The sequence below is a fragment of the Mus musculus genome, chromosome 10 (genome assembly GCF_000001635.26).
Source record: "Mus musculus strain C57BL/6J chromosome 10, GRCm38.p6 C57BL/6J".
Lineage (NCBI taxonomy): Eukaryota > Metazoa > Chordata > Mammalia > Rodentia > Muridae > Mus > Mus musculus.
This window is the reverse complement of record NC_000076.6, coordinates 29595549-29623277: the sequence shown is the minus strand read 5'-3', so window position 1 is coordinate 29623277 and position 27729 is coordinate 29595549. Positions and strand designations below refer to the sequence as shown.

Here is a 27729-nt window from a genome sequence, read left to right as displayed (position 1 = left end):
GGTCAGGATGGATGATTGCTTTAATGTGTTCTTGGATTCGGTTAGCGAGAATTTTATTAAGGATTTTTGCATCGATGTTCATAAGAGAAATTGGTCTGAAGTTCTCTATCTTTGTTGGATCTTTCTGTGGTTTAGGTATCAGAGTAATAGTGGCTTCATAAAATGAGTTGGGTAGAATACCTTCTACTTCTATCTTGTGAAAAAGTTTGTGCAGAACTGGAGTTAGATCTTCTTTGAAGGTCTGATAGAACTCTGCACTAAACCCGTCTGGTCCTGGGCTTTTTTTGGCTGGGAGACTATTAATAACTGCTTCTATTTCTTTAGGGGATATGGGACTGTTTAGAAGGTCAACTTGATCCTGATTCAACTTTGGTACCTGGTATCTGTCCAGAAATTTGTCCATTTCGTCCAGGTTTTCCAGTTTTGTTGAGTATAGCCTTTTGTAGAAGGATCTGATGGTGTTTTGGATTTCTTCAGGATCTGTTGTTATGTCTCCCTTTTCATTTCTGATTTTGTTAATTAGGATTTTGTCCCTGTGCCCTTTAGTGAGTCTAGCTAAGGGTTTATCTATCTTGTTGATTTTCTCAAAGAACCAACTCCTCGTTTGGTTAATTCTTTGAATAGTTCTTCTTGTTTCCACTTGGTTGATTTCACCCCTGAGTTTGATTATTTCCTGCCGTCTACTCCTCTTGGGTGAATTTGCTTCCTTTTTTTCTAGAGCTTTTAGATGTGTTGTCAAGCTGCTAGTATGTGCTCTCTCCCGTTTTTTCTTGAAGGCACTCATAGCTATGAGTTTCCCTCTTAGAAATGCTTTCATTGTGTCCCAAAGGTTTGGGTACGTTGTGGCTTCATTTTCATTAAACTCTAAAAAGTCTTTAATTTCTTTCTTTATTCCTTCCTTGACCAAGGTATCATTGAGAAGAGTGTTGTTCAGTTTCCATGTGAATGTTGGCTTTCTGTTATTTATTTTGTTATTGAAGATCAGCCTTAGTGCATGGTGATCTGATAGGATACATGGGACAATTTCAATATTTTTGAATCTGTTGAGGCCTGATTTGTGACCTATTATGTGGTCAATTTTGGAGAAGGTACCATGAGGTGCTGAGAAGAAGGTATATCCTTTTGTTTTAGGGTAAAATGTTCTGTAGATATCTGTCAGATCCATTTGTTTCATCACTTCTGTTAGTTTCAGTGTGTCCCTGTTTAGTTTCTGTTTCCATGATCTGTCCATTGGTGAAAGTGGTGTGTTGAAGTCTCCCACTATTATTGTGTGAGGCGCAATGTGTGCTTTGAGCTTTACTAAAGTTTCTTTAGTGAATGTGGCTGCTCTTGTATTTGGAGCATAGATATTCAGAATTGAGAGTTCCTCTTGGAGGATTTTACCTTTGATGAGAATGAAGTGTCCCTCCTTGTCTTTTTTGATGACTTTGGGTTGGAAGTCAATCTTATCAGATATTAGGATGGCTACTCCTGCTTGTTTCTTCATACCATTTGCTTGGAAAATTGTTTTCCAGCCTTTCATTCTGAGGTAGTGTCTATCTTTTTCTCTGAGATGAGTTTCCTGTAAGCAGCAAAATGTTGGGTCTTGTTTGTGTAGCCAGTTTGTTAGTCTATGTCTTTTTATTGGCGAGTTGAGACCATTGATGTTAAGAGATATTAAGGAAAAGTAATTGTTGCTTCCTGTTATTTTAGTTGTTAAAGGTGGCATTCTGTTCTTGTGGCTGTCTTCTTTTAGGTTTGTTGAGGGATTACCTTCTTGTTTTTTCTAGGGCGTTGTTCCCGTTCTTGTATTGGTTTTTTTCTGTTATTATCCTTTGAAGGGCTGGATTCGTGGAGAGATAATGCGTGAATTTGGTTTTGTCGTGGAATACTTTGGTTTCTCCCTCTATGATAATTGAGAGTTTGGCTGGGTATAGTAGCCTGGGCTGCAGTTTGTGTTCTCTTAGTGTCTGTATAACATCTGTCCAGGCTCTTCTGGCTTTCATAGTCTCTGGTGAAAAATCTGGTGTAATTCTGATAGGCTTGCCTTTATATGTTACTTGACCTTTTTCCCTTACTGCTTTTAGTATTCTATCTTTATTTAGTGCATTTGATGTTCTGATTATTATGTGTCGGGAGGAATTTCTTTTCTGGTCCAGTCTATTTGGAGTTCTGTAGGCTTCTTGTATGTTCATATGCATCTCATTCTTTAGATTTGGGAAGTTTTCTTCAATAATTTTGTTGAAGATGTTTGCTGGACCTTTGAGTTGAAAATCTTCATTCTCATCCACTCCTATTATCCGTACGTTTGGTCTTCTTATTGTGTCCTGGATTTCCTGGATATTTTGAGTTAGGATCTTTTTGCATTTTCCATTTTCTTTGATTGTTGTGCCGATGTTCTCTATGGAATCTTCTGCACCTGAGATTCTCTCTTCCATCTCTTGTATTCTGTTGCTGATGCTCAAATCTATGGTTCCAGATTTCTTTCCTAGGGTTTCTATCTCTAGTGTTGCCTCGCTTTGAGTTTTCTTTATTGTGTCTACTTCCCTTTTTAGGTCTAGTATGGTTTTGTTCATTTCCATCACCTGTTTGTATGTTTTTTCCTCTTTTTCTGTAAGGACTTCTACCTGTTTGATTGTGTTTTCCTGTTTTTCTTTAAGGACTTGTAACTCTTTAGCAGTGTTCTCCTGTATTTCTTTAAGTGATTTATTAAAGTCCTTCTTGATGTCCTCTACCATCATCATGAGATATGCTTTTAAATCTAGGTCTAGGTTCTCAGGTGTGTTGGGGTTCCCTGGACTGGGCGAAGTGGGTGTGCTGGGTTCTGGTGATGGTGAGTGGTCTTGGTTCCTGTTAGTAAGATTCCTCCGTTTACCTTTCGCCATCTGGTAATCTCTGGAGTTAGTAGTTATAGTTGACTCTGTTTAGAGATTGTTCTTCTGGTGATTCTGTTACCGTCTATCAGCAGACCTGGGAGACAGATTCTCTCCTCTGAGTTTCAGTGCTCAGAGCACTCTCTGCTGGCAAGCTCTCTTACAGGGAAGGTGCGCAGATATCTTGTATTTGGACCTCCTCCTGGCCGAAGAAGAAGGCCCAAAACAGGACCTTTCTCAGACACTGTGTTGCTTTGGCAGTTCCCAGGTGGTACAGACTCTCACCTAAGCAGACTAAATTCCTAAGTTCCTTGGAGTCCCGGGACCAAGATGGCGACCGCTGCTGCTGTGGCTTAGGCCGCCTCCCCTGCCGGGTGGGCACCTGTCCTCCGGTCCGGAAGGTGGCCGGCTGTCCCCGGCCCACACAGGGTGCTGCCTCAGCGCCTCTGTGCTTCTGCCTGTTCCAGAAGCTGTCAGGTTCTCTGGCGCACCCTCTCACCTGTTCAGACTAATTTCCTAAGTTCGGCGGGTCTCGGACCAAGATGGCGACCGCTGCTGCTGTGGCTTAGGCCGCCTCCCCAGCCGGACGGGCACCTGTCCTCCGGTCCGGACGGTGGCTGGCTGTCCCCGGCCCACAAAGGGTGCTGCCTCAGCGCCTCTGTGCTTCCGCCTGTTCCAGAAGCTGTCAGGTTCTCTGGCGCACCCTCTCACCTGTTCAGACTAATTCCCTAAGTTCGGCGGGTCCCGGACCAAGATGGCGACCGCTGCTGCTGTGGCTTAGGTCGCCTCCTGAAATAAAGTTTTGTATAAACGGCAAAAATTGAGAGTTCATCTTCTTCATTAGCACAACGTAGGCAACAGGGTGAGGTCAGATTTGTTTCAATAATTTCTCACAGGTAATATTATCAACATGTAACTTTTGCATTCTACTATTTCCTGAAAATCTACTCTCCTATTAGACACTACTTCACTGTATATGCTATATGCTATATATTAGTCTCAAGATTAGTGTTACATAGTGAGGCAAAGCAATCACTGTCATGGCAACATGGGTAACTACATAGAAAACAGCATTTATAACAATGCTGATTTATAGTATTGACATCATGAGACGATTTTTATCAACAACTAAAGACATACACATCGTTTAGAGAGCAGCAGCTTGTGTGATTTTTGATATATATCACTCGAACTGAAACTCAAAACATCTGTAAAGCTAGGATTACATGCATAAAGGTAATGGCAAACACAGAACACTGCAGTCTTCTGCCTTTGGGAAACAAATGACATTTTTTACTCTTTGCATCTATGAAGCAAGACCTTTTCCTGGGCCAGGATGACCTGGAACTCATCTGCAATTCAGGCTGGCCCTAAACACAGCCATATGAACTTCTTACCTCAAGCCCTCAAGTGCTGACATTACAGGTCTGAGCCAACAAAGCCTGCACAGGTTATGCAAGGCATCTAAGATCATAAGACATCCTCTTTTCAGAAACTAGCAAGATAAAAAAAAAAAAACATGCCGAGAAATAGAATATAAGCAAGCATAGTTTGCATATCCTGAATCCCAACACAGAGGAGACTGGTCTGGTCTACAGAGATCAGGAAAGTCAGTGTTATCTGAAAAGGCACTGAGAACCTATCTTAAAAAAACAAAAACAAACAAAACAGAAAGAAGGAAGGTAAGAAGTAAGGAAAGAAGGAAGGAAGGAAGGAAGGAAGAAAGAAAGAAAGAAAGAAAGAAAGAAAGAAAGAAAGAAAGAAAGAAGAAAGAAAGAAAGAAAGAAAGAAAGAAAGAAAGAAAGAAAGAAAGAAAGAAAGAAAGGAAGAAAGGAAGAAGAAAAATAAAATGTGTAATTACATTGGGTAGGTCTTTATTGGTAGCAAATAGTTTAATAAAAGTAGCTATTTGAAAGAAGTGTTTCATTTTCTTTAGGAATTCTTGAAAAAATTGTATTTTAAGGAATATTTTATAAGAATTTTCTCAACTGAAAGTACCTACAGGTTTCAATGAACAGAGACAGATTAAACCCACTCAGCTCATGGTCATCACCCATGGTGAACCTGCTACTGTCCATGTGTTCCCATTAAAACCGCTCCCTCTGCAGATCCTTTTGAGATCAATCATGTGATGTCCTTTTCTAACTTTATACCATTATGTAGAAAATAAATGAAAAAATATCTGAAAAAGGAAGTCAGATGGCATATGCTCTCCCAGTACTGTGTTAAACAGTGTATGAAGACCACATTCACATCCTAATGGGGTGTGTGAGTCATAAGTCCAGCCACAGAGCCACTGTTCAGGGTCTAGCATGAATGCAGTAGCCCAATCGCTAGCTCACTTAAAGTTCACTTTGGGCTAATAGGACAGAATCCAAGTTCTTATAACTTGAGCAGGCTTCCATTTTCTTCACATTTGGTGGTCAAAGGCTTTTCTTTCTCAGGAAATATCACTGTTATGTAGAATGTTCAAAGTCTGACTTATCTGTGTCTGTCACGGGAAAGCATGGAAGACAAGTTCTCTACACAAAAGAACACAATTGAATTGAGTTGTAATTTTAGTAATTATGGGTATACTTTATAGGGATAAATTACTTAGCTGTAGAGTACCTTATGATTTTAGCTCACCATCAATATAGCTATGTATATCCACCTATGCATGCCTGGTTTGGATTAAAATTCAGACCATATCACTGGCCTTGGTTTCTTATCCAAAAAGAACTAGAAATGGTTAAAATATTCTGTAATAGTGCAGTAATAATATTTTGAAACTGTAATACCAATTACTAATAATATTTCACCATGATAATCAATGCATACAATAGGTTAAACAACTCCATCTTCACAATTAAATAGTTTCAAATGACTAATCCATAAATCTAATTTTTCTACTCTGTCCTACCATCAACTTGCCTATTAAGTTAAAGTATAATCCCCCTTTAATATCATGATCTTATTAATAAGTATATTTGAATAACTATAAATTTAATAACCAACACTTCTATTCTAGATATATTCTAGAAATCTGTTCTACAGTATAATTAGCTTTATCTATTTCTATACATTCTCTTTTCTAGAAAATTCTTGCCAAAGTATTTATTTTAAATAGCATCCCATTATGTAACCCTGACTGGCCTGGGTCATCCTAAGAAGCTTAGATTTGCTTTCAACCCACAGAGATCTGCTTACTTCTGCCTCCAGAGTCCTGGGATTGAAGATATGTACCACCATGCCTGGCTTGGCAAGGTATTTTTGAATGTTTAACTAAATTCTTATTGTAAAAGTGTATATGCTTAGTATATGAAATAGCTCCTACTATCATTGAAAAGTAAAACTCAGACAGCAAAGATTGGACATACATAGAAACTTCCAGTAGAAAAGAGTTCAAACTGAACATAGCGATGTCTACATACATATGTGTGCAGTGATGTGCACACAAAGCATGGCTTACTCTGCTTTCATCCCCAACATTAGTGTCTGGCCTAATGTTGAAGATCCTGCTGTGGAATATAAATGGCAAAACACAGAGTTACACATAGTTTCAATCTGTGAGTAAGTCACAAAGTGAATTACAGGAGCTAAACCAAAGACCTTAGAGAAATATATACAGGAAAGCTTGGGACAAGTCTGAGAGGTTTCTAATAAAGATTAACAAGATGAATGTCAGAAAAAAAATTGCTCCAATATCTAGTTACCATGCTTTGAATAATGATGCTGGTAATGGACTAGGATTTTTGATAAAGGAGGCAATCCTTTCTGGGAACAGAGTATTTCCTATGTTGTAAGCCTGTCAGTATTTTTTTCAATGAACACACATATTCACTTTTTGTAACAGCTAAAATATCTGATGTCTTTTAAAATAGCATTACTTAGACATTACTATAAAATAAAAATATAACTTGAAATAGTAAGGACTCTTCTTTTTTAATTAGATATTTTCTTTATTTATATTACATTTACCCTTTCCTGGTTTTCCTTCTGAAAATCCCCCCCATTCTCACCCCTCTATCCTGCTCACCAACCCACCCACTCTCACTTTCTGGCCCTGGCATTCCCCTACGCTGGGGCATAGAGCCTTCACAGGACCAAGGGCCTCTCCTCCCATTGATGACCGACTAAGCCATCCTCTGATACATAGGCAGCTGGAGCCATGAGTCCCACCATGTGCACTCTTTGGTTGATGGTTTAGTCCTTCGGAGCTCTGGGGGTACTTGTTAGTGCATATTGTTGTTCCTCCTATGGAGCTGTAAACCCCATCAGCTCCTTGGGTCCTTTCTCTAGATCCTTCATTGTGGACCCTTTGCTCAATCCAATGGATGGCTGCAAGCATCCACTTCTGTATTTGTCAGGCACTGGCTCTATCAGGCTCCTGTCAGCAAGCACTTGTTGGCATCCACAATACTATCTGGGTTTGGTGATTGTAAATGGGATGATTCCCCAGTGGGGCAGTCTCTGGATGATCATTCCTTCAGTCTCTGCTCCACACTTTGTCTCTGTAACTGATGTCCTGATTTTTGAGTCAAGTCTCTTCTGCGCCCTCATAGCAATTCTCGTTTCTGATTGGCCTCATTCTATATCCAGACCAATCTCAGTGTTCAGTTGGATGTACATTTGCAACCTGAGACTCATGTCTTCTTATTAGTCTGTATGAAAATAATGTCATTTTATTCTCTCAACAATCAGAAATTGAAGGAATGTTGTCCTCCTGACTCTCTTTGGGACATTTGCCTCTTCTAGATCAATCTTGGTGTCCAGGAGTACAGCACTCTTACTCATCCTGGGTTTATAAGCATGGGACTTTTCACACACACTGATGTTGGAATAGTAATAATTATGGTGCTTCTAGGCCCATAGGTTTAGATAAGGGTTATTCCTTCAAGACAAAGATGTGGACAATACATCATATCTCTCCTACATCTTTGTTAATTAAGCAAATACTTAATGATTTTTATTGTTTGTCTTCATGCATGCATGTACATGCCTGGTGCTTGTTGAGGCCAGAAGAGAGCACTGGGGCCTCTGGAAATGAACTTAACTGGAAGTGGTAAGCACAGAATGGGTCCTGGGAACCAATCCTTTTCCTCCGGAAGGGCAGCGAGTGCTCAGAGCCACTGATCCATTGCTTCAGCCTTGACTTCATTTGCTTAATTGTTGATGATGGTAAACATCTTTCCATGTGCTTGTCATCAACACACCCTCTTCATGGACTGTTGTGAGTTTTCTAAATTTATTATTTATCTTACTGATAAATTTCCAGAAATATGTATTATTCCAGACAGTAGCAGTTTCTCAGACTTTTGTTGGAAGATAGTTTTCTCATGCCCATTATCTAAGCTAACAATATACGATATACCTTAAGTCAATTTATGTACAAGGTGAACTGTGTGGGTTTGGTTTTGTTTGGTCACTACTGTTTGTTGTGCACATCCAGTGGCTTTGGCACCATCTGTTTGTCTCTGTTTCCTCCCTTGTATGCTTCTTTCATCTTTGACAAAACTCAGTGGAGCATGTTTGAGTCTATGTCTAGATTTTCTGCACTACTTCATTCATTCTTGTGACTCCAGATTGCACTACAGTTAAGGTGCTGACTGCCTTAATGTGGGATTAGCCTTACTAGTGGGCGAGTGGTTTGCCCTAGTGTTACTATATTTAAGATATTTGTAACTACTGGCATGTGTCTTGGTTATAAAACTTTCATAATAATTTTGACTTTGTTCCTTTATTTATTTAATGGCTATGGGACTGTTTGTGGTGTCCATTTCTCTGGTTGGATAGTTTTCATCTGTTAAGAAATTACTCCAGTTCTTCCACAGGAAGCCTGCCTACACGTCACCATCTGTGCCACCACCATGTCTCTAGTGATCCCTCATAAGTTCCAACAAAGTTTGCGAGTACTCAACACCAACATTGATGGGCAATGGAAAATAGCCTTCGCCATCACACCATTAAGGGTGATGTTGAGGAAAGCAGACATTGACCTCACCGAGAGGGCAGGCGAGCTCAGGTAGGATGAGGTGGAGCATATGATCACCATCATACAGAACTCACCAAGATTCCAGACTGGTTCTTGAACAGACAGACTGATGTGAAGGATGGGAAGTTCAACCAGGTTCTGGAGAATGGTCTAGACAACAAGCTCCGTGAGGACCTGGAACAGTTGAAGAAAATTTGAGCCCATAGAGGGATGCACCACTTTGGGGACCTTCATGTCCATACCAAGACCACTGTCTGCAGAGGCGGTACTGTGGGTGTATCCAAGAAGAAATGAGGCACTAGGCCTTTGTTGTTAATAAATAATTTACATACCTATTGGGGGGGGAAGAAATTACTCCATTATCTCTAGCTTACTGAAGATATGAGTGTATGCCCTTTTAAATACCATTTTATGTTGGATTTTGGTTCTTATTTTATTTTTATCATAGGCTCTTAATTATGTTGATTTTTAACAGAATCAGCTGTCTCTTTTTTTTCCCCAACGATTTTCTTATTTTTTTAATACCAACAACTTCAGCTTGTAATATTTTCCTCCTTCTATTTGGGGATCTAACTTATTCTTTTTCTAACCTCTTCATGCAGAAACTTACATGATTGACTAAAGGATATTTTTTCAAATGTAATTATTTACTACTATCAATTCCATTTGTCACATGTCTCCTGCTCTAACTTCAGTTGTACATTGGTGTTATTAACTTTTGTGTGTGTTTTAAATATTGTTAAATCTATGTTTAAAGTGATCAAATATTGCTGCATACTACAACTGATGTGTGTTTTAACTTGTTAAATCTTTTTGAAGTCCAGGATCTATCCATTTTGGTGACTGCTCCATGAACATTTGTGAAGAATATGTATTCGTTTGACATTTAATGGACCACTCGGTGGCAATCTCTTGGATTCTATTTGTTGATTGTATCACCCAGATTTTCTATTTTCTCTTCGAGTTTCGATCTGGTATTTCTATCAGGTACTGAAAGAAAGGTGTTCATATTTTCTATGACAATTGCAACGTGGTCTGATTTTTGCCATTCTTAAAATGTGTCCTTGCTTTTTTGGATATCGTTTTTCAGATACTCACTGGCTGATATTGTACACTCTTATATTGCATTACTACAGAGAATCATGTTATGACATGTAAATCTAATCCTTTCGCCTGTCCTTGAATTGAAGTATTTTTTCATGGCCTTCAAAACTGTGAGTAATGTAAACTTGAACTGGAATCTCCTTTTTCCATGCATTTTCCTTGGGGATACAAGAGTGTATCTCCTGGACCTAAGCAGCTCTCAAGTACTGGTAAGTACATGAGTGTTTGACAGCATGGCAAGGTCACATGGATCAGCAGAGGGGAGACAGATCAGTAAAGATAAAGACAATGATATTTTTAGTATCATTTTCTGTAAGCTTTAAAGCTCTGTGATTTAATGATAGCAATATACAATGGTAAGACTGACAATGAACTCTGTGAAATGGAAGAGTCTTTGACACAGCCTTCAATCAGTATGCTCAGCAGCATCAACATGTTCTAGGAGTGTAAGTCAAGCCTTGCTTTCTCTGAAATGGGTAAATGTGTTTTGATGCCAAGTCTAAGAGACTTTTAAAAGCAATGATCAGAGAGCCCAGGCTGCTTTACGATGGAATTTAGTTTTCTGATGTGGTCTTTAGCAATAAACCAAAAATATATTGAAAATATGAAACAAATCATCTTCCAACATGGAAAATCTCATACAACAATTATCTTTGATATAGAAATCAATAAAACACAAAAGTAACTCAATGATTTATGTTAGTCCTATCTGCCAAATTATCAAATTCGATCTATTTTTAAGTTGAAGTGAACATTACAGCATTTAAGTAGTTTCAATTATAGTATCTTGATAATTATTTTTCATCAGAAAGTGTACATTTATGACCACCTAATATTCACTTGACTAAGCTTACCCTTGCCAGTGTGTGTTGGGAGAAATTCCAGTGAAGTCTATTGAAATGGTTATGCCTTGTGTATTCTCTAGAGTATAATCAAGAGGAACTCAGTTTGTCAGACTTATCTATCTGAAGTTTAACTGAGTTATGACTGTTCTAAGATTATTTTATTTTTTCCCCAAACATAATATTTTTATTATTTGGAAATTTCATACATTGTATTTCAACCATACTTGTTTCCCATTATTCCCAAGTCTACCCTCATGCCCTTGAACTACCCCTCAAAACCTCCTGTGATGGTTTGTATATGTTTGGCCCAGGGATTGGCACTATTAGAAGGTGTGACCTTGTTGGAGTAGGTATATTACTGTGGGTTTGGGCTTAAGACCCTCATCCTAGCTGCCTGGAAGTCAGTATTCTGCTAACAGCCATCAGATGAAGATGCAGAACTCTCAGTTCCTGAACCATGCCTGTCTAGATGCTGCAATGCTTCCACCTTGCTAATACTAATAGACTGAACCTCTGAACCTGTAATCCAGCCCCAATTAAATGTTGTCCTTTATAAGACTTGCTTTGGTCATGGTATCTGTTCACAGAAGCAAAACCCTAACTAAGAAAGAAGTTAGTACCGAGACTGGGGTATTGCTATGATAGGCCTGACCATGCTTTTGTTTGGAAAAATGTGGATTGGGGGACTTTGGATTTGGAAAGTGGTGGAATGTTTTAAATGGGGATTAGTGGGCCATCCTATCAGGAATATGGAATACTTCGTTGCTGAGAGTAATTTGAACTGTGCAGACCTGTCCCAAGACATTTCAGAGGAGAATTTTAGTGTGTGGTATAGAGACTGTCTTTGTGGTATTTTGGTGAAGAATGTGGCTGCCCTTTTTGCCCTTGTCTAAAGAGTCTAACTGAGACTAAGGAAAAGAGATTTGTGTTAATTGTATTGACAAAGGAAGTCTCAGGAACATGCAGCACAGACTGTTCTCTGGATTAGTCTCATGAAGAGCATTTTGAGCAAGCATACTAAGCTTAGAAAGGAAAAAATATAAAATATTTGTTTTGAGTACTAAAGGGGCACCAGGAAGCGAAATGGAGCTGAATCCTGTGTTCTAGGAGATAGCAGATCAAGGGAGTGGGATTTAGGAACAAGATTCTATATAGCTAAGATAAGGTTCAGGCCTGGTGGTACACACCTTGAATCCCAGGAGATAAGCAAAGCAGATCTCTAAGTTCAAGGCCAGCCTGGGACAGAGCAAGTTCTAGGTGAATAACAACTTAAATCCATGCATGGTAGTACATACCTTTAATCCTAGAAGAAAGGTATGCAGATCTACAGAGCAAGATCCAAGATAGCCAAGCTAAGGCACTGAAGGAGGAAGAAAGCAGAAAGCTGGTGACAATGTAATAAAACAAGCGGGCCATATTCCAGCTCCTGCAAGCAGCAGAGCTCAGAAGCTTCAACCATGTAGCTCTGGCTTTACAATGAAAAATAGAATGGACTACTGGGACAATTGGTGTTGGTTAGCTGGAGCTAAGAATTTAGCAGTGATTAAGAAGAGACCAGTATCACTGAGGTGAAATCTTCTGGGAAGTGTTTTCTGGGAGCACAAAAAAAAAGTGTGTTCTAGAGATAGCCAAGGTTTTACCTCATGCTGCATATGGACTTAGCAAAGTATAAGAAACACCCAGGTAGTACTGGTTATAAAGGCATGAAAGAGTCATGAAGAACAACTGAGGCTTGGCATTGTGAGAGGCCATGGAAGGCCATTGGTAAAGGTGCAATGTCAGTTGCAGTTGATGGCCCAAGACTGAAAGAGTCTTGCAAAGGATTTTAGTGTTGGCACCTTGAAATGAGCCAATGAGAGGCTCTTGGTGAAGCCTAGTTCCAGTGGAAGACCCCAGCGCATTGGATATATCAGTACCATGGTATGATCACCAAAAACAGCAGAAGCAGTGGAGTAGATCAACCTAAGCTTAGAGTGCTATAGAGGGCACAGCTACAGAAGTGACATAAGCCCTTTGGAGGAGCCTAGAAGACCATGTGTGGAACCCAGACATTGAAACAAGAAGCTATAACATTGAAGTTGCCTTGGAGATCCCAAGATAGTCAAGATGCCAGAGCTGTGGGCTATCTGCTGAGGAAAGCTGATAACAGAGTATGGAACCAGCCCAGGAGAATGACATTTGTTGTAGTCAACAAAGATGAAAAAGGAGTTGGAGATCTGAAGACTGCTTTGACATCAGACAAGGAAATGCAAAGTTTGGAGGTTGCCCAGCTGGTTTCCTGTCTTGCTTTGGGAATTACAATTAAGTGATTGGATGAATCTCAGAAGAGACTTTGAATTTTGGACACTTAACATTGTTGAGACTGCTATAAACAATTGGGACTTTGGAAGTTGGCCTAAATGTATTTTGCATTATGCTATGCTTAGGTGTGCCACTTCTCCATGGACTCATATGTTTAAAGAAGCCTATGGGGTCCAGGGAATAGAATATGATGGTTTGTATATGCTTTGCCCAGGGAGTGGCACTATTAGAAGGTGTGACCTTGTTGGAGTAGGTATATCACTGTGGGTTTGGGCTTAAGACCCTCATCCTAGCTGCCTGGAAGTCAGTATTCTGCTAGCAGCCATCAGATGAAGATGCAGAACTCTCAGTTCATGCACCATGCCTGTCTAGATGCTGAAATGCTCCTACCTTGATAATACTAATGGACTGAACCTCTGAACCTGTAAGCCAGTCCCAATTAAATGTTGTCCATTATAAGACTTGCTTTGGTCATGGTATCTGTTCACAGCAGTAAAACCCTAAGATAGCTCCCCAAAATGGAAAATAAAAATAAAATAAAAGCAAGTCCAATTTGTGTTTCCCATAAGCTCAAAGTTGGCCAGCCTCTAAAAGAAAATCAAGTTCTTCTCTGCCCTCTTTATCCATCCTACTTCCCCTTGCCTGGACAGAAGCCGCCCAAGATGCCACCAGAATCCATATTGTCAGTCCAGGATTTGTGCAACCTGTAGCTGTTTTGAGCAGAGAAGCTTCTTTTACAGTGGTGTGAATGACTGTAGACTTGTAACTGAAAATAGGAGACATTCAAGGCTTTTTTGTGTGACCCTCTCCTAAAAGGAGAGAAAAGGACAAACATTAAACTATTGAAGCGGGTCCTTTAAAATTGTGGTAAAGATGCTAAAGTGTAGCTCAGATTGTTTTCACTATGTCTCTCTTGACCTTAGGATAAAAGAGAGAATGACAAACTTTATGTTTAAAAATTAAGGGAGGACTAGAGAGATGGCTCAGCAGTTAAAGGACTGACTGCTCTTCCAGAGTTCCTGAGTCCAATTCTCAGCAACGACATGGTTCACATCTTCAATGGGGATTCAATGCCCTCTTCTGGTGTGTCTGAAGAGAGATACAGTGTACTTACATGAAATAAATAAATAAATCTTTTCTTAAAAATTAGGGAAACCTTGTACTGAGATACTTTTGCTACCTTACTTTCCAAGTCTCCTCAGTTAGTAACTCAATAGCATAATCAAACTGAAGGACTCTTCTGAGACACACTTTTAAAAACTATCAGTGTGTTGCTTGTGAGATGGCTCAATGGGTATAGGTGATTTTCACTGAGTCTAATGACCTGAGTTTGATCCCCAGGAACCACATGGTGGAAGGAAAAGACTTACTTTCAAAAGTTGTCCACTAAAGTTTGCAAGACCAATGGGCCTCTCTTTCCAATGCATATGGAATATGCAACTAAAGACACGAGATCTGGGGGGTACTGGTTAGTTTATATTGTTGTTCCACCTATAGATGCTTCAGTACAGGGGAATGCCAGGACCAAGAAGTGGGAGGGGGGAGGGAAGTGGGGGGAGGGTATGGGGGACTTTTGGGATAGCATTGGAAACGTAAATTCGGAAAATACCTAATAAAAAAATTTAAAAAACAAACAAACAAAAAAAACAAAAACAAAAGTTGTCCACTGATTTCCACAACCAGATGGTGACCCATATGTGTACATATACATACACAGGCACACATACACATGCACACACATGCACATAAACACACATGGACAAACTCACACACGCAGGCACACACATATGCACGCACACACACACACACACACACACATACACAGAGAGAGAGAGTGAGAGAGACACACACTAAAGATATGTCAAAACTCAGCTGCTTCTTTGATCCTTTTCTTGCTTCCACATCTATTTTCCATAAATTTATGTAAACAATCTATCTAGAGCTTAGGTTCTATCACAAACGACATATCGAATAAACCCTTACTAACTCAAGAAAATATCTAAATAATTCATATCACTAGATTGTTCCTCATCAGTTCATTAGAGAAACAATTTGTTTTGCCTTTACAGTGTAGGAGGAACTAGAATAAGGCTTGCAGTAACTTAAAACCAATCAGTGTTGCATGGATACATGATTAAGTATCTGGTACATGAGTTTTTAGTTTTCTCTATCAATCCAATTATAGAAATGAATGTGTAAAATAGTTGCAAGATTAATAAAGAAAGTTTTGGCTATGTTTAAAAAATTATAAGATACTTTCTAATTCTAAGACAACCTCCACCTGAAACAAGCAAACAAAATCTCTAAAATATAGTTTTAACCAGGCATCGGTGGTGGTAGCAATCACTTTTAATCCAGCATTCAGGAGGCAGAGGCAGGCAGTCTCTGTGACTTTGAGATCAGCCTTGTTTACAGAACAAGTTCCAGGACAACCAGGGATACACAGAGAACCCATGTCTAAAACCTAACAAGGAGATATTAGGTTTTTCTGGATTGGGCATAAAATGTCTCCTGAAGGTCCACATTTTGAAAGGTTACTGTTTAGTTAGTGTCATTATTTGGGAGACTGTGAAAAATGTAGGAGAAAGGAACTAGATGTGAGAGTCGGGTTATTGAGACTGGGTTCTTGCGTTAAAGCATCCATGAACGCATCCATGCCTTCTCCTTGCACCACTCTCTGCATGGTGTCCACCATCATGAATTAATGAACTTACCTACTTCACTGCCTCTCCACCGTGTACTGACATCCCTGAAACTGTTAGATGAAACCAACTTCTTCGTTTAAGTAAGTCACTTCTGTCAGTTATTTTGCCACAGTGACATGAAAAGTAACACAAAAGAAAGCAAAGGTCTCAGCTCCAAACTTTGTCTCTGCAACTCCTTCCATGGGTGTTTTGTTCCCAATTCTAAGAAGGGGCAAAGTGTCCACACTTTGGTCTTCATTCTACTTGAGTTTCATGTGTTTTGCAAATTGTATCTTCTAGAGACTGCCATACCGGGAATCCATCCCATAATCAGCCTCCAAACACAGACACCATTGTATACACCAGCAAGATTTTGCTGAAAGGACCATGATATAGCTGTCTCTTGTGAGGCTATGCCGGGGCCTGACAAACACAGAAATGGATGCTCACAGTCAGCTACTGGATGGAACACAGGGCCCCCAATGGAGGAGCTAGAGAAAGTACCCAAGGAGCTAAAGGGTTCTGCATCCCTATAGGTGGAACAACAATATGAACTAACCAGTACCCCCCAGAGCTCATGTCTCTAGCTGCATATGTATCAGAAGAAGGCCTAGTCGGCCATCATTCAGAAGAGAGTCCCCTTGGTCTTGCAAACTTTATATGCCTCAGTACAGGGAAATACCAGGGCCAAGAAGTGGGAGTGGATGGGTAGGGGAGTTGGGGGGAGGGTATGGGGGACTTTTGGGATAGCATTGGAAATGCAAATAAAGAAAATACCTAATTAAAAAATAAATTTAAAAAAAAGAAAGCAAAGGTGACAAAAGGCAAAATTTCTTTTGTCCACCTAGTAAAATAATGCTCTTTGAAAAGCATCTCAATTTGTAATCTCTGATGAATCAATGGAGACAAAATGAGGAACTGTGCTTCAGCATCAGCTTGTGTTTTCCAGAAGTAACAAAAGAATTATACTGTATGTGATCAGTCTTCTAGAACCGAAAGACAAATGACAAGACATAGAGAAGTGGAAACATGAAGCTGTGCACCAGGGAAATAAATAATCAGCCGAAGCCCAGAGCAGAAACCATGTGAAGGAGAGAATACAGTGGAGAGTCAGACTCAGTCACATGTCAGTCAAGCAAATCAGTGTGAAGGAAATGACATTTAATAGGATTTTGAGTCTGTATGATATTTTTGATCACATGTAGATATTTCTAATGTTACTGAAGTTAATTTTTAACTATTAGTGAAGCATACCAACATGAAAAGAAAGTACAAATGACAAGATTATTTGCTGTTATTTCAAAAATGATACAAGAACAATGTCTAAAAGATAAAACAGGGTTGGGCTTGGTCTTAGTCTTTTCTTTGATCCTGAAACAGGGGCTGAAAAGGAATAATTTATAATGAAAAGGAAACTTCTTACAGTTTGTGAGCTGAGAAGTCTGGACTCATGACACTAATGCCCACTCTGAGAGACTCTGTACTAAGGCCTAAGAAGTATTGTAAGTATCCAAACTCTGACCTCTTCCTCTTCTTATAATGTCATTAATGGCATCATGAGGTCCCTACATTATGACTTCATCTAACCCCAATGACCTCCTAAAAGCTTCAAGTGGCTTAAGCATATGAATTTGGGAGTCTGTAAAACATGAACTTTTAAAGAACACACACCCAAGCCATACTAAACTTTAAATTATAACTAATGAAGCAGGTTTGCTCATAACAGAAGGAATATATTTTTTTTTGAATTTGTAACTATTACCAGTTTTTGCCAAATAATTCTTTTTTCTAGAGTCCTACTTAATGCCTTACGGATTGCTTAGTCCCAAGATAGACTTTTTAGGTTTAAACACGTGTACTGATATTTTATTGTTATGTCACCCAGAAGAGGTAATTTTTTAAACATATCTTGGCCTTAGTGTTCTCTTAAAATTATAGATAGTAATTAAATATACATCTGCCTTAATTAATATGATTTACTGACTATATTTTCAACAAGGTTTAATTAGTTTTAATTCACAGAATAGCATTATTATAGGTGACAGACAGAATATACCATCAATAAAATAACAGACAGGGTCTTGAGATCCCGGAGGCTGACTTGTCTTCTGTCTACTGGATTACAGATGATATTCTTTGTCTCCCACTCTTTATTTGCCATAATTATGTGAACAAAGCCCAGTGGTACCAAGAGGAGATTAGCTACCTGCAAATGGAAATCTCATAAAGTGAACTGGTTAAGAGGTATATAATTTCTTCCTTTGTATTCAATTTTCTTTCTCTTTAGATACATCTCTGTCTTAGTTAGGGTTTTACTGCTGTGAACAGACACCATGACCAAGGCAAGTCTTATAAAAAACAACATTTAATTGGGGCTGGCTTACAGATTCAGAGGTTCAGTCCATTATCATCAAGATGGGAGCATGGCAGTATCCAGGCAGGCATGGCGCAGCAGGAGCTGAGAGTTCTATGTCTTCATCCAAAGGCTGCTAGTGGAAGACTGACTTTCAGGCATCTAAGGTGAGGATCTTATGCCCACAGCCACAGTGACACACCCATTCCAACCAGGTCACACCTATTCCAACAAGGCCACAACTCCAGATGGTGCCACTCCCTGGTCCAAGGATATACAAACCATCACAAACTCTAAATAAATTTTTATGATATCACCTGGGGAGAAAAAGTTATTTCTATTTGCTTAAAGGTTATCTGCATGTTTCAGTCGTATATGTTAGTCTGTTGCCAATTTTCTCACTTTGTCCAATATGTGTAACAGTGTCAGACCTGCTTTATAAGCCACACAGATTGTACCAGTCTCAAAACTAATTGGCAAGACCAGAACAAAAGTTATATCTGACCTCACAAAAATAAGATTTCTAAATCTTTATTTGTCTTAAACATGAAAATGACAAGCTAGGAAAAAACAAAATTATTGAAGTTTGAATATCATTATCTTATATCTATGTATTTTGCTTATCTTTATACACATGTTCAACTATTTATTTCTTGCTTACAAAATAAATATTTGTTGTTCTGTTTATTATTAATGGCTGTAATAATGCTGGCTATAATATCTGTGCAGAAACTTTTATTAGAATATTCATGAGATCAATTGATATTTTAAAAGGAACTAGTCATCATTTGAATAAGCTTCAGTAGAAAAAATACAAATATGCACAATCCCAGAGTGATGTGGACAGATGTTACCAGTTATAATTTGAGTCACTGCTGTTAAAGAGGAAAAAGCCATACGTAAGTCACACAGTGCAGTTATTTTTGGTACAGACTAGCTTACTAAACCATCACTAGCAAAGCCCTTGTCTATTCTGGTCTTTATAAGTAAATATTCATTTTATGATCTTTCCTTAGTTGTGCATGCAGATACATATGTCCAGAACTCTTGTACACTTCATTTTGAAATGTTTCAGCAACTTTACTGCTAGTAGGTATCTCTCTCTCGTTAATTAGCACATTTATATGTAGCCTTAGTAGCTGTTTGAATCTACCACCATATTCTATGCTGGTTACTATTGTATCTTAAGTGTATGCCAGAACAGGTACTAAATAACTACTCATAAAATGCGACAATATGTCTCGAACACTTTTTCACTTAAAACATTATTATAACACTTATACAAAAAGAAAACCTACTCTGAGCAGTGTAAATTTTAAACATTTTGTCTTTTTTTTTTAACTTTCTGCATTATGAGAAAACAATTCTAAGGTGATTGCATTGGCCAATATCTAGAGGCTAGGGTAGAGAACCGTTTTCTCTTATGTAAGTCACCTGACTCCTTTGAGGAAATTGAGAGATTCAATTGAACTTGAATATGGAAGTTAGCAAAGACTTACAAAAATAGTGAGTCACAGTGAAATCCAGTCTAGAAATAGTCAGACAACTGATCACCCTTGTCCAGAATTTAAACCATGAAATGCTCCTTTGGAATGTTTTCATGCAGCAACAAGGGTCCCAATATCAGCTTCCAGATCTAAATCTCAAATCAGCCATTTATCATCTGAAGGAGCCTAGATGAACCATTTAACCATTCTATATCACAATGTTTTCTCTTGTTAAATTATAATATATTGTATATATCCTCATAACAATAAGTTCCATATTGAGTTTCCTACGAAGAAAGACCACAAGAACTCATGTAAAAATATCACCAAATCTACCTTTTAATATGAGCTCAACTGAATGTTGAGTCCTGAGCTCGTCAGTCTTCCTGGCTGAGTTTTACCATGATCCCTGATTACTCTGTTCATTCATACACTTCTCAATTTCTTGACCTAATTTATACTTCTAGCCCACCCTGCCCTGTTTCTATATAAATCCAATGTTTATGTCACTCTCTCTTCCTTGTGTTATTTTCCTTTGAAGAATTGATTCTACAGTAGTAATTTTGATCAACATAGAAACAGTCTGTGGTTACTTTGGCTACATTTTATGCATGTTCAGTTGTCTCCTGTTACATGTTCCCTTCATTCACAAAATTCCTTGTACTTATTTGTTTGCACTTTGTTGCTTCTTTGTGAGTTTCATGTCATGCACCCTAGTCTCGCTCATCTCTCTCCGTCACCTGTCCTCAAATCTGCCCTCTGCTCTTTCAACCTTCCCCCAAAGGAAAAACACAAAAATAAATAAATAAATAAATAAATAAATAAATAAATAAAGCATAGAAAACATCTCCTCGTGGAAGCTGTAGTATGTCATACTGTGTCTCACAGTATATCCCTCTGTCCACACATCTTCACTTGCAAATGTTGATTTTAATGAGTGATTGTTCTGGATGGAGGTCTCTGGGTTCTGTGACATCATCAGTAATGAATCCTAATCAGAACTCCTCCTGATTAACCTGTTGCTTCCCTGTATCATGGAGATTTTACAGTGGGTCCTTTCATGCACTATCACACCATCACATTTTGCAAAGTTTGTAGATATTGGGATGGGCCAAATCAAAGCCCTGGGTCTGGACCTACTATGTCAGCTAAGATAGTCAGACCACTGATTATCCCTAATCCAAACCACCAAGCTCTCCAGCACTGCTCCAGCTAGGCCACCCAATGCTATCATCAGCAGGAGGCAGGGCTACCTCTCCTGCCCTCATGCCCTCGTGCTCTCCTGCCCTCATGCCTATACCTCCAAAGCCAGATCTGGGACTGCTCTCCCAAGTCTGAGGGGCAGGGATAGTTCATCAGCTTTCATGCCCCAGAGTCCATAACTTGCAACTGACCCTCAAAGACTGCAGCAGGCCTGGGAAATACAATAGAGCTGGCCCTGGCATGTGTGAGCGAACCAGAGAGTTGAAAGGAGGGAGAGCTGGCCCCACCGCTCATGCTGTGAGGGGATGTGGACACTCCCACTCATACCCCCGGACAAATAGTTCTTTACTGCTTCTCTTTTCTGTTTCGTCAGTATTGAGGATGGAACTCAGGGCCCTGCACATGTTAGGCAGAAGCTCTACCACTAAGCTACATCCCAGCCCTCAAAGTTTGCACCAACTCTTTCAGTCTATTCTGTAGTAATAAGTCCAAACAAGTATATATTTTGAGAAAATTATCTATATAGGAAAAAAAGGTTCAGCCTTCTTAAATTAGTCCTAATTACTTTAAAGACCTAAACGATACTCAGGTGTCTAGTTACACAAAAACCTCCACAACAATGCCTATATGAAACATTTGCATAAATAGTTTGGAACCTGTCTCATCTGTGTTCTGGTGTGCAAAGTGGGCATTTGTAGTAACTCACAGTACAGTGCCTGACAAATGAACTTATGACTAACTTCTGCTGTAGGAGCTGATACAATATGAATGAATGGGATACCCAAACTGAGTTATTTGTCCCAGTTCTACTAGGCAAGGCCTCCTTCTCTGATAGTGAGTAACTCTGCCCTGTTGTTCTACAATTTTTGCCCATCTCTGTTGAAGCAACACTGGTTTGAAATTTAGGACAATAGCACAAACACTTCTCATTTAGTGTCCATTGAAAGTTATCTAAATATAGTACTTACTAATAGTAGTAAGTGGTTCAGTGAGTTGTGCACTTGACACATGCCTCATGGAGATATTATGTCTCAGTAACAGCTCAGACTATAGGAATGCCTTGGCCTGTTGCCCACACTCAGGAAAGATGATGTATTTCCATACACTTGGTTTAAGGCAAAATCACTTTCTCAAATGATAATCATGACTCTAACTTAGACCAAGGTATCCTTTATACATCATTGATCAAACTCTAAAGATGTATTAGAACCACAGGAGATATTCACAATATCTTCCTATATTGTTCTGCCATGGTACACAAGTCTTCCCATGATCCTCCCAGAATATAAGTACAATAGCACCAATTTCAGCTCCAAAAGAACCAGCCAGTTGCTGCACAGGTACTAATATATACAACTCCAGTATGATTTTCTTGGCCTGGAGCTCTTTAAAATATCCTTCTGTACACACACACACACACACACACACACACACACACACACCATATTTACATGTATCTTTAGATATATACATTTTTGTATGTATCTTTAGATGAATTCTAATACATCTTTAGAATTTGGTAGAATTATGTATAGAGGATACTTTGGGGTGTGTGTGTTTTTGTGTGTGTGTGTTTATATCTATATCGTGTGCTCACTACTTACAGCAGTGGAGGTCAGCCATGCCAAGGTTCACGGCACATATGATTGTTGATGGTCTCTGCTGCCACCACAAACCATATGGAAGTCCACAATCCATGCTGCTGTTGATTGTAAAGGGCAAGGATGCCACTTTTGCAGTGGTACCAATGAGTACAGACTCACAGTTGGAAAAGAGGGAAGTAGAGGGCTTCTGTGACAATGCCTACCCCCATCCTACCTCACCCCTAAGAAGTAAGAGCCTAGACAGGAAGTCATCTTAAAATCACGACAAGGATGGTGAAGTATAGCGCTACACAATTGATGGCTTCTAATTGGGTGTGGATGGGGAAGGATTCAGTTTTTTAAAAGGCTGGCCACTGGAAATTTGTCCATGTTCTCCATTGATTATATAGAAACACAAATTGGACTTGCAGTTTCTCCTCCTCCTCCTCCTCCTCTTCCTCATCCTCCTGCTCCTTTTCCTCCTCCTTCTCTTCCTCCTCCTCTTCCTCCTCCTCTTTCCTCTCCTCTTTCTTCTTTTTCTTCTCTTTTTTTGGAGAGGGAGTAGGGGATGTTACAAGGGTGGGGGTAGACCTGGGCAGACTGTGACATGAATGTGATCAGTGCACAATATGAAACTCCTGGGAAAAAAGGCAAAACCAAAATTCAATAAAAATATTATGTTGGAAAAATCTTACTGAGTTTGGGAACATTCATTTACTTTATGGTTAAGTCTAAATAAACTATGCACATTACAAAATGAAAGAAATCTTCAGTGCTAAGTAGCACTTTAGTGTTACATATGGTAGAAATTAATAGAATATTACATTGTGTTGTATCTTTTTAAAATTCCCTATTTTTTATACCAAAAATCTTATACTCTTCACATGAAACAAACTTAAAGCAAACATTTAATGACACGTCTATTAATATTTCTGACCAGGTTCCTTTTTCTGAAGTGCTTGTACTTGGTCTGTTGAACTCTACCTGGTTCGCTTATTGTACTGCCTACAACTGGGCAACTTAAAGAATAAATATTACCTTTTCTAAAATAAGAAAAGAAATAGAAAAAAAGTTTAGGAGAGTTTTCATTTCTTTAAATTTGTTTCCTGGCATTATGCACTTTTTTTTCTGAAAAATTCAATTCTTTGCGCTCATGACACATATGCAATCACTTCAAGCATCTTTCTTCAAGTACACAGATCTAAAAAGCAGCCTGAATCTAACTCCCAAGGACGTAGATTATTTATAGGTCAAGCTCTAAAACAATGACAGATCTACATAAATGTAAAAATACTGTAGGGTAATAAAAATAAACAAATAAGATAAAAAATTGATTGAGGAGAGACCCTGTTGACTGATGGTACAATGATGTTCAGGTCACTGTGGATTTTGTGAGCAAATTTAACTGATCTGGAAAGGGGACCTACATGGAACATAATGAATCATGTACTGTTGTCACCACACCAGGGAGTGATGCAAACATTAGAAATGAAAGAAAAGGATAATAACTACAGGGATTGCATTCTTTAATATAAAATACTCTCAAATCAAATTTGTAAATGAGGTAATTACCTTTGGCTTCAGGATAACTAGAGATGATTCGATTGTAAAGCATGAGAGAAAATATTTCATTACGTAAAATGCCACAGGCTATGCAGCACAATGTAATAAAGAAAGATATTTTGATCCAGTAAATGTTCTTTTTCTTTTAAATAGTTCTTATGTGTCCCAAGTTAACTCCGAATTCATGATGTAGTCAAACATGACCATTAAATGAACTTCTAATCCTCCTGCCTCCACCTCTTGAGTGCCAGGTTCATAGCTATTACACCCAGTCTGTAGGTGCTAAAAAATCCAATCTATGGCTTTGTGTGTGTCAGGAGACCACTCTATTAATGAAACAGCATTGAGTTGTATGAAACTAACCAAGTGAATGTTCTGAAAATTTATAAGAGAAAGATAAAGACAGAAAGGGATAAAGGTGTATATGTGACATATGGGCATGTATGTACACATATACATGTATATGGATAAATGTGTGCATGTGTGAATTTTTATATACACATATATGTACATATAGACACATATATGTATATACACATGTATATGTATACATATATATCAATCATCCTTTGATAATTTTATGTGTGTATGTGTGCATGTGTACTCACTTTACAAAATATATATCTAGGTCATATCCAATCCCACTTTCTCCCCCAAGTTCCACCACAAAATATCCCTCTCCCAGGCTCTGTCAGTGCCTGACTAATACAGAAGTGGATGTTCACAGTCATCCATTAGATGGAGCACAGGGTCCCCAATGAAGGAGCCAGAGAAATCCCCAGGAAGCTGAAGGGGGTTGCAGTCCCCTAAAAGGAACAACAATATGAGCTAACCAATTCCCCCAGAGCTCCTTGGAACTATACCACCAATCAAAGAAAACACATGGTGGAACTTGTGGCTCTAGCTGTATATGTAGCAGAGGATGGCCTAGTTGGTCATCAATGGGAGGAGAAACCCTTGGTCCTGTGAAGGCTCTATGCCCCAGTATAGGGGAATGCCAGGACCAGGAATGGGAGTAGGTGGGTTGGTGAGCACGAGGAGGAGGGAGGGAATAGGGGATTTTCAGAGGGGAAATTAGGAAAGGAGATAACATTTGAAATGTAAATAAAGAAAATATCTAAAAAAACAAAAAAAAACAAAAACAAAAACAAAAAAAAAACAACAACAACAACAAAAAAAACCCTCTGTGCTGGGCATTCAAAATTCAAACAATTACTATCATAGCCTGATGACCAACACCATATTCTTAATGGACTCAGTTCTGAGATTAAGAACTTCTAAGCTACTAACAAACATGAAAAATTTGTTATTCTTCAATATAATGAGTGTTATCCAGTCTCTTTGTAAGAAAGGGGTATATTATACTCATCAGCTTATGTCATGATGGGCAAGTTCCCATTAATAACAGTAGATATTTATTTCTTTCTTTCTTTCTTTTTTTTTTTTTTTTTTTGAGACACGGTTTCTCTGTGTAGCCCTGGCTGTACTGGAACCCACTTTGTAGACCAGGCTAACCTCGAACTCAGAAATCCACCTGACCTCTGCCTCCCAAGTGCTGAGATTAAAGGCATGCGCCACCACCGCTTGGCCAACAGTAGATATTTCTATGTGACAAGAATGCCAAAGGGGGTGATTTATTTAAGAATAAATACTGATTGAAAACTTGTAAGATACTATTGAAGTAGAGCTTATATGGAATTAGATTATTAATAAAAATTTCAGCCATTCCACATGGTCACTGCCAGCCAAGATCCAGATGTAGGAACTGCAGTCAGTGCAGACATTTATGGCTGCACATGATGCAAAACATAAGTTACCAGCGATAGTTCTCTCCTCAATAGGACACTTACATAACCACCTCTAAGGCCCAAAGAGCATTGCAGAAAATGGAATGGGAAGTTTGTATGAATCAGAAGATATGGTAAAGAGCTGGAGATGTCATCCTTTAGACTGGATACAACAATTCCAATCATGAACACATGACTGGTTGCTTGCATTCAGCCAAACAAGACTGGCTTTGTTTGTGGTGAAAGTGAGAAAGTCCCATGGGATCCTACCACTTATTGCTAAACTATTGGCTGTTTTGTAGCTTCTGGAAGAGGTGGAGACACTGTCTCCAGTTGTGGTGGTAAATATTATTTGGGGATTTCTACTCCACCTTAGATAATTTAGTTCCCAAATAAAAGATACAAACCTTTATATTTTAATAAGTCTTAAAAGCACTAGAACTGGGCAGATATCAACCCTCTATGCTATTTTGACTACTTTCCTGTCAATAACCTGAAGATATCACTTACCATGTTCCACTTGGGCAGCTCCAAGGCCCTCATGACTATGCACTCATGATCCATGCTACCCCATGGTGACTCCCTGCCCCTCTGTGTCCTTTCTTCCTGTCATCTCTGCCTGAAACCCCAAGCCTGCCCAGCTATAAGCTGTAGGCATCTTTATTAGCCAATCATGGATAACTTTGGGGATAAGACCTCTGCAACAAAAGCTGATGTGAGGATTTGATTGTGTTGGAGCAAACAGGTCTTGGGATACAGTATTTAGTATTGGAATGCACAGCAGTACCAGACTAACCCATTCCAAGTTGTGCATCAGTTGGTTAGCCTAGCAGTCTTCAATGAACAGCTCCAACTCATGGACAGAGATATCTTGTTAAACTCAGTGAGATATAAGAAAACGAACAGATTTGAATGTGGGAGAGAGATTTGTAGTGAAGAAGGGTAGGGGTCAAAGGGCAATAGGGAGAAGAAAGGGGAGGAGGGTTAAGAAATAGTAGGAGATATTAGAAAGTGAGTTGCAGAGTGCTCAGTATGCATTAGATACATGTGTACAATTCTCCAAAAGCAAATTAAATGGATGAAAGGAACGATCACATAGAAATATTTGGGCAGGTAATGTGTTGAGCTGAAATCTTCCAGAAGTTAAAGGTAGGTTACTATTATAGGACAGACAAAAAAAGAAAACAAAACATAATAACAACAAAGAAAACAAAACTTAAGAAAATATTTTGAGCCTGGAAAACATGGGACATATTTAACAAACAATGTAGACTTCGACTCATCAGAGTGTGAGGCAGTAATAGCAGAGAGTAAGCAAGGTCTTGGATAAGTGCAGCATCACCATAGCCCAGCACTTCAGATTCTACAATACTTAGGGACTGACAGAGAGGGGATGACTTAGAGGATATTCAGCATCAAAACAAGGCAGAGGCATCAGGTGACGGAGGTTGATAGCATGTGCTTATGAGTAGCTGTGCTGGGGGTTTTAACAGGATGTGTTAGAAACGGCAGTGCTGCACAAAGAGAATATCTATGTCAACCCTGAAAGAGAAAAAGCAAGCCTCGGTCTAAGTGGCAAGCAAAGTAAGATGGATATGATGAAGAATAAAACTAGTTACCGTGTTTGTTGGGCATTCTAAACACACGATCTCATTGAGAAAGTCTGGGCTGGGAGTGGCACTTAGACACCTTTCTCAAGAGTAGTCATAAATGCAGACATTTCTGCTAATTCCTTTGTTTATTGATCCATTCATTACTCACATACTCCCCCCACCCACAAAGGAACGCATTTAACAACTACCTTCTCTGTGGAGTAGGCTACACAGGATTCAGTGGGAGCAGAAGTCAGATGTGGGTGAGAAGGGGGCTTGCTGCCAAGGCTTCCGAGGTGTTTAGCTTGGTGAATGGTGGGATCCTTTAACCAAGACAAAAATAGCAGTTAAGAGCAGCCGGGCAATTGTGTTTGTTTGACAAATTAGAGAGTGCTGTTGTA

At 39.1% G+C, this 27729-nt stretch overlaps 1 pseudogene; it reads left to right on the top strand.

Moving 5' to 3' along the window:
* The first annotated feature begins 8701 nt into the window (after window positions 1-8701).
* Gm46197 lies at window positions 8702-9120 on the top strand (annotated as a pseudogene).
* Window positions 9121-27729: the final 18609 nt, after the last annotated feature.